This window comes from Lagenorhynchus albirostris, chromosome 14 (assembly GCF_949774975.1).
Source record: "Lagenorhynchus albirostris chromosome 14, mLagAlb1.1, whole genome shotgun sequence".
In the NCBI taxonomy this organism is placed as follows: Eukaryota; Metazoa; Chordata; class Mammalia; order Artiodactyla; family Delphinidae; genus Lagenorhynchus; species Lagenorhynchus albirostris.
Genome location: NC_083108.1, coordinates 29,838,279 through 29,846,458, shown reverse-complemented (window position 1 = coordinate 29,846,458; position 8,180 = coordinate 29,838,279).

Below are 8,180 nucleotides of genomic sequence, written 5' to 3'. Positions count from 1 at the left end.
CTACCTTGATATTTAGATAATGACATCTAAATCAGTGCTTATCTCAATCAAATGACTTCTGACATGGCAGACACTCCATGTAGCATTCAAGAATTCAATTATAAAATGTTAACTAATTCTAAACGATTAGAAGTGAAAGAGCCATAGAAATAAATCCTTCCCAATTCTCTTTGGTCTCCTGCAAATGCCAAGAAAGCTCAGCTCAAACGTGTGGAGGGTTTTCTGAATCACATCACATTCTCTCCACCTCCCCAAATCCAGGCTGTTTTGTCTCTGAGGGTCATTCGGAATACCTTTTCATCATAGTGTCACTACAGAGGAAACAACATTAAAGTCAATTTTTTTAATGTTTTTCAGGTTTCTGCTGGGCTTGCCCTATACAAGAAAGGCAAAGAAAATCTTTTGAGAGGTGAGATATAAAGACAAATTGTCTATTAATAATTTTTTATAAACTGCCTACTCAGACTGCCTCCTATGGATATTAATAACACTCAGGTCTTCTTAAGTCCAAATGCTATTGATGTAATAATGTCCTGAGGGACTTTCTTTGTGACACAGTGGTTGAAAATCTGCCTGCTAATGCAGGGCACATGGGTTCGATCCCTGGTCCGGGAAGATCCCACATGCCATGGAGCAATTAAGCCCACGCACCACAACTACAGAGCCTGTGCTCTAGAGCCCGTGAGCCGCAACTACTGTGCCTGTGTGCCACAGCTACTGAAGCCCACAGGCCTACAGGCTGTGCTCTGCAACAAGAGAAGCCACTGCAATGAAAAGCCTGCACACTGCAAGGAATAGTAGGCTCTGCTGACCGCAATTAGAGAAAGCCTACACGCAGCAACGAAGACTCAACACAGCCCAAAATAAATAAATAATGTTCTGAAAGATCCTCCCATGGATATTTACGATTTTCATCTTTACACTGAATCTCCCCCCCCCACACACACACTCTATTCATTATCAACTCTTTTGTCCTGTGGAGTAAGGCTTAGCAGTTAAATATCTTATTTATTAGAAACTAGCCAGTCTGAGTTCAAACCCATACTAAGCCTCAGTTTCTTCACTGTGATTTGGGGCTACTGTTAGCTCAAAGGATGTTTGAGAAGATTAAATGAAATAATGCCAGTAAAGTGCTTGAGAAATAGAAAGTTGTAGTAGTTGTTGTTATATTAATCATTATTATAATTACACTTCTCACCAAGTGGTATTTTTCTTCTATTCTAACCTATATGTATCTTTTTTTAACATCTTTATTGGAGTATAATTGCTTTACAATGGTGTGTTAATTTCTGCTTTATAACAAAGTGAATCAGTTATACATATACATAGGTTCCCATATCTCTTCCCTCTTGTGTCTCCCTCCCTCCCACCCTCCCTATCCCACACCTCTAGTGGTCACAAAGCACCGAGCTGATCTCCCTGTTCTATACAGCTGCTTCCCACTAGCTATCTATTTTATGTTTGGCAGTGTATATATGTCCATGCCACACTCTCACTTTGTCACAGCTTACCCTTCCCCCTTCCCATATCCTCAAGTCCATTCTCTAGTAGGTCTGTGTCTTTATTCCTGTCTTACCCCTAGGTTCTTACTAGTCCTTCAAAGTGCAGTTAAAATTCCACTTGTCTCAATTATTTCACTACTATTAAAGAGTAGTATACTTAGGACATAATTAGGTTATTAAAGAAACAAAATTCAATTGAGCATATTTTAAAGTTTTAATTGGCTTTACTGAATGATTCATAGATCAGGCAACATCCCATTTAGCAAGTAAAGAGTAGCTCCAAAGGGCTACACAGAAAGGTTTCTAAAGGCAAAACAAGAAGTCATACATTCTGGAAAAGGCAAATCTATGGAGAGAGTAAAAAGATTAATTGTTCCCTGGGGTTGGGGCAGGGAGAATGAATAAGTGGAGCACAGAGGATTTGTCATTATCTATTTGTCCAAACCCATAGAATACACAATACCAAAAGTGAATCCCAATGTAAAATATGGATTTTTGATGGTTATGCTGTGTCAGTGTAGGCTCATCACTTATAACAAATATGCCTCTCATGGGAGATATGGATAGTGGGGGACACTGCATTTGAGGAGGCAGATTGTATATGGAAAATCTCTGTACCTTCTCCTTTTTGCGGAAAGAAATGGATCTTATTAGGTGGATTACCTCATCTTCCTTTGGGGAATGGAAAGGGCCTGTGTGACAGGTTACCTCATTGGTGTTCACCAGAAAATTACTGATTGACCTGTTAAGACTACATTTCTGGGGGAATTTGAACGTTCGGTTAGGTTAGGAATTAAGTCCCTTTTTGGTTGCATGGCATAACGTAAGTGACTCAATCTGGAGCTTGTGGTTTTCTTTTTAAGAAGACGAAGTTATATCAAAACCTCATTGACACCCCTAAATTGGAAAGGAGAAAGAAGACAATAGGGTTATCCCAATCAACTAGTAGTAAACTAGCTAGGAAACTATACTTCCTTTGAAATGGTGCTTGCAGTGAACAGACAGTTATGTCGTTGTAGAAGAGCTTCTTTCCAGAGGTAATAATCATCCAAGGGATGACAGAAAGAAAATTAAATCAACAGAGCAAGGCCTCTTCTGCCATGAGCATTAGCTAAGAAAGTAGGAGTGGAATGCATATTTCTCAGGAATCTGCTCCATTGAGCAGACAACTTCTGTTTGGATCCTGTGGTCACAGTAAGCTTAGAGTGAGTGCTTTAGAATGAGCCCTTGGACCATATGGGTGCAGCAAACAGTTAGTTGGCATAATGGTGTGACTTTGCTGAAACAGACAATCACTCCTTTCAGAAAATTAGAGAAAAATAAAGATGCCTATGAAAAGACACAATCTAAGGGAAAACTCCTATGAAGATTTGGAAAATGGTCATTCTGACAATTTCCTATAGAAAGCAGAACAAAATTTTAGAATATTTTATATGCTTAGAAAATTATTCAAGAAGGTAGATTAACTGAGAAGAGTAAGCCACTATAAAGGAGGAATAATCTGAGATCATGAAAGATTACATAGGAAGAAAATCTTATTTGCAAAATTAAGAAAAACTGAAGAGCAGCTAGATAATGTTAAACAACTTACAGTTCTGTCAAATGATAACCATATAATTAGAGGATAGATGAGATATATGAAAGAATGAGGCAGGATCTCTTGTAACTTACAGTAATCTCAGAAAGGCACACCTAAACTGAGTTGAAACAATGGTTAAAGAATTGTACAAATAAGAATTTTTAGGAAGAGGATATGCTTGTGTCAGAGTATGCAAATCACCATGCACCAAGAAATATTAAAGAACAGAAAGATATTAGAACACAAAATTTACTTGTTTTGAATTTCCAAATAAAAAGAAAATCATATAAAGTCAAAAGTGAAATACTTAAAGCAAATAATAATAATAATAGCTATTAATAAAGGGTAGATTCAGATATTTTCTTATACCACTAAATACCAAAAGATAAGCAATGTATACTCACAGGTTTTGAAGGGAGGTGATTGTGACCAAAAACATCCATAGTCAGGGGTGTTGCTCATGTCTGAGAAAAACAAGATATTTTAAAACATTCTAGGAGAAATTTGAGAAGATGGCAGAAGAGTAAGACGCAGAGATCACCTTCCTCCCCACAGATACATCAGAAATATATCTACACGTGGAACTGCTCCTATAGAACACCCACTGAATGCTGGCAGAAGACCTCAGACCTCCCAAAAGCAAGAAACGCCCCACATACCTGGGTAAGGCAAAAGAAAAAAGAGAAAACAGAAACAAAAGAATAGGGACGGGACCTGCACCAGTGGGAGGGAACTGTGAAGGAGGAAAGGTTTCCACACACTAGAAGCCCCTTTATGGGCAGAGACTGTGGGTGCTGGGGGAGAAGCTTTGGAGCCACAGAGGACAGCACAGCAACAGGGGTGTGGAGGGCAAAACGGAGAGAATCCTGCACAGAGGATCAGTGCTGACCAGCACTCACCAGCCCAAGAGGCTTGTCTGCTCACCCGCCGGAATGGGCGGGGGCTGGCAGCTGAGACTTGGGCTTTGGTCAGATCACAGGGAGAGGAATGGAGTGGGCGGCATGAACACAGCCTGAAGGGGGCTAGTGCGCCACAGCTAGCCGGGAGGGAGTCCGGAAAAGGTCTGGAGCTGCCGAAGAGGCAAGAAACTTTGTCTTCCCTCTTTGTTTCCTGGTGCACGAGGAGAGGGGATTAAGAGTGCTGCTTAAAGGAGCTCCAGAGACAGGGGAGAGCCACGGCTATCAGCGTGGACCCCAGAGACGGGCATGAGATGCTAAGGCTTCTGCTGCAGCCACCAAGAAGCCTGTGTGTGAGCACAGGTCACTATCCACACCTCCCCTCCCGGGAGCCTGTGGAGCCCGCCATTGCCAGGGTACTGTGATCTAGGGACAACTTTCCCAGGAGAACACACGGCACACATCAGGCTGCTGCAACATCACACCGACCTCTGCCGCCGTAGGCTCGCCCCACATCCATAGCCCTCCCTAGCCACCCACCCCCCGCCTGATTGAGCCACAGCCCCCGAATCAGCTGCTCCTTGAACTGTGTCCTGTCTGAGCGAAGAACAGATGCCCTCAGGTGACCTAAAGGCAGAGGCTGTTCCAAATCCAAAGCTGAGCCCAGGGAGCTGTGCGAACAAAGAAGAGAAAGGGAAATAACTCCCAGCAGCCTCAGGAGCAGTGGATTTAATCTCCACAATCAACTTGATGTACCCTGCATCTGTGGAATACCTGAATAGACAACGAATCATCCCAATTTGAGGAGGTGGACTTTGGGAGCAAGATATATTATTTGTTCCCCTTTTCCTTTTTTGTGAGTGTGTATGTGTAGGCTTCTGTGTGAGATTTTGTCTGTATAGCTTTGCTTTCACCATTTGTCCCAGAGTTCTGTGCGTCCATTTTTTTTCTTAAAAAATTTTTTTTCTTAATAATTATTTTTTATTTTAATAATTTTATTTTATTGTACTTTATTTTAATTTATCCACTTTCTTTCTTTCTTTCTTTCAATTTTCTCTCCCTTTTATTCTGAACCATGTGGATGAAAGGCTCTTGGTGCTCTAGCCAGGAGTCAGTGCTGTACCTCTGAGGTAGGAGAGCCAACTTCAGGACATCGTTCCACAAGAGACTTCCCAGCTCCATGTAATATCAAATGGCAAAAATCTCCCAGAGATCTCCATCTCAATGCCAAGACCCAGCTTTACTCAACGGCCAGCAAGCTACAGTGCTGGACAACCTATGCCAAACAACTAGCAAGACAGGAACACAGCCCCATCCAATACCAGAGAGGCTGCCTAAAATCATAATAAGGCCACAGATACCCCAAAACACACCACCAGACAAGGACCCGCCCACCAGAAAGACAAGATCATGCTTCATCCACCAGACACAAGCACTAGTCCCCTGCACCAGGAAGCCTATACAACCCACTGAACCAACCTTAGCCCCTGGGGACAGACACCAAAAACAACGGGAACTATGAATCTGCAGACTGTGAAAAGGAGACCCAAACACAGTAAGTTAAGCAAAATGAGAAGACAGAAAAACACACAGCAGATGAAGGAACAAGATAAAAACCCACCAGACCTAATAAATGAAGAGGAAATAGGCAGTCTACCTGAAAAAGAATTCAGAATAATGATAGTAAAGATGGTCCAAAATCTTGCAAGTAGAATAGACAAAATACAAGAAACGTTTAACAAGGACCTAGAAGAACTAAAGAGCAAACAAACAATGATGAACAACACAATAATTGAAAATAAAAATTCTCTAGAAGGGATCAGGAGCAGAATAACTGAGACAAAAGAATGGATAAGTGATCTGGAAGATCAAATAGTGGAAATAACTACTGAAAAGCAGAATAAAGAAAAAAGAATGAAAAGAACTGAGGAAAGTCTCAGAGACCTCTGAGAAAACATTAAATGCACCAGCATTCGAATTATAGGCATCCCAGAAGAAGAAGAGAAATATAAAGGGACAGAGAAAATATTTGAAGAGATTATAGTTGCAAACTTCCCTAATATGGGAAATGAAATAGTTAATCAAATCCAGGAAGCACAGACAGTCCCATACAGGATAAATCCAAGGAGACACACACAAAGATACCTATTAATCAAACTATCAAAAATTAAACACAAAGAAATCATATTAAAAGCAGCAAGGGGAAAGCAACACATAACACACAAGGGAATCCACATAAGGTTAACAGCTGATCTTTCAGAAGAAACTCTGAAAGCCAGAAGGGAGTGGCAGAACATATTTAAAGTGATGAAAGAGAAAAACCTACAACCAAGATGACTCTACCCAGCAAGGATCTCATTCAGATTTGATGGAGAAATGAAAACCTTTACAGACAAGCAAAAGCTGAGAGAGTTCAGCACCACCAAAGCAGCTTTACAACAAATGGTAAAGGAACATCTCTAGGCAAGAAACACAAGAGAAGGAAAAGACAATAACAATACAATAACAAACCTAAAACAATTAAGAAAATGGAAATAGGAACATACATAACGATAATTATCTTAAATGTAAATGGATTAAATGCTCCAACCAAAAGACACAGACTGGCTGAATGGATAAAAAACAAGACCCGTATGTATGCTGTCTACAAGAGACCCACTTCAGACCTAGGGACACATACAGACTGAAAGTGAGGGGATGGAAAACGATATTCCATGCAAATGGAAACCAAAAGAAAGCTGGAGTAGCAATTCTCATATCAGACAAAATAGACTTTAAAATAAAGACTATTACAAGAGACAAAGAAGGGCCCTACATAATGATCAAGGAATGATCCAAGAAGAAGATATAACAATTGTAAATATTTATACACCCAACGTAGGAGCACCTAATACATAAGGGAAATACTAACAGCCAAGAAAGCAGAAATCAACAGTAACACAATCATAGTGGGGACGTTAACACCCCACGTTCACCAATAAACAGATCATCCAAAATGAAAATAAATAAGGAAACACAAGCTTTAAATGATAATTAAACAAGATGGACTTAATTGATATTTATAGGACACTCCATCCAAAAACAACAGAATACACATGTTTCTCAAGTGCTCATGGAGCACTCTCCAGGATAGATCATATCTTGGGTCACAAATTAAGCCTTAGTAAATTAAAAAAATTGAAATTGTGTCAAGTATCTTTTCCGACCACAACACTATGAGACTAGATATCAATTATAGGAAAAGATCTGTAAAAAATACAAACACATGGAGGTTAAACAATACACTACTTAATAACAAAGTGATCATTGAAGAAATCAAAGAGGAAATTAAAAAACTACCTAGAAACAAATGACAGTGGAGACACATTGACCCAAAACTGATGGGATGCAGCAAAAGCAGTTCTAAGAGGGAAGTATATAGCAATACAATCCTACCTTAAGAAACAGGAAACATCTCAAATAAACAACCGAACTTTGCACCTAAAGCAACAAGAGAAAGAAAAACAAAAAAAAAAAAAACCCAAAGTTAGCATAAGGAAAGAAATCATAAAGATCAGATCCGAAATAAATGAAAAATAAATGAAGGAAATGATAGGAAAGATCAAGAAAACTAAAAGCTGGTTCTTTGAGAAGATAAACAAATTGATAAACCATTAGCCAGACTCATCAAGAATAAAAGGGAGAAGACTCAAATCAATAGAATTAGAAATGAAAAAGGAGAAGTAACAACTGACACTACAGAAATACAAAGGATCATGAAAGATTACTACAAGCAACTCTATGCCAAAAAATGGACAACCTGGAAAAAATGGACAAATTCCTAGAAATGCACAACCTGCCAAGACTGAACCAGGAAGAAATAGAAAATATAAACAAACCAAACACAAGCACTGAAATTGAAACTGTGATTAAAAATCTTCCAACAAACAAAAGCCCAGGACCAGATGGCTTCACAGGAGAATTCTATCATACATTTAGAGAAAAGCTAAAACCTATCCTTCTCAAACTCTTCCAAAATATAGCAGAGGGAGGAACACTCTGAAACTCATTCTACGAGGCCACCATCACCCTGTTGCCAAAACCAGACAAAGATGTCACAAAGAAAGAAAAATACAGGCCAGTATCACTGTTGAACAAAGATGCGAAAATCCTCAACAAAGCACTACCAAACAGAATCCTACAGCACATTAAAAAGATCATACA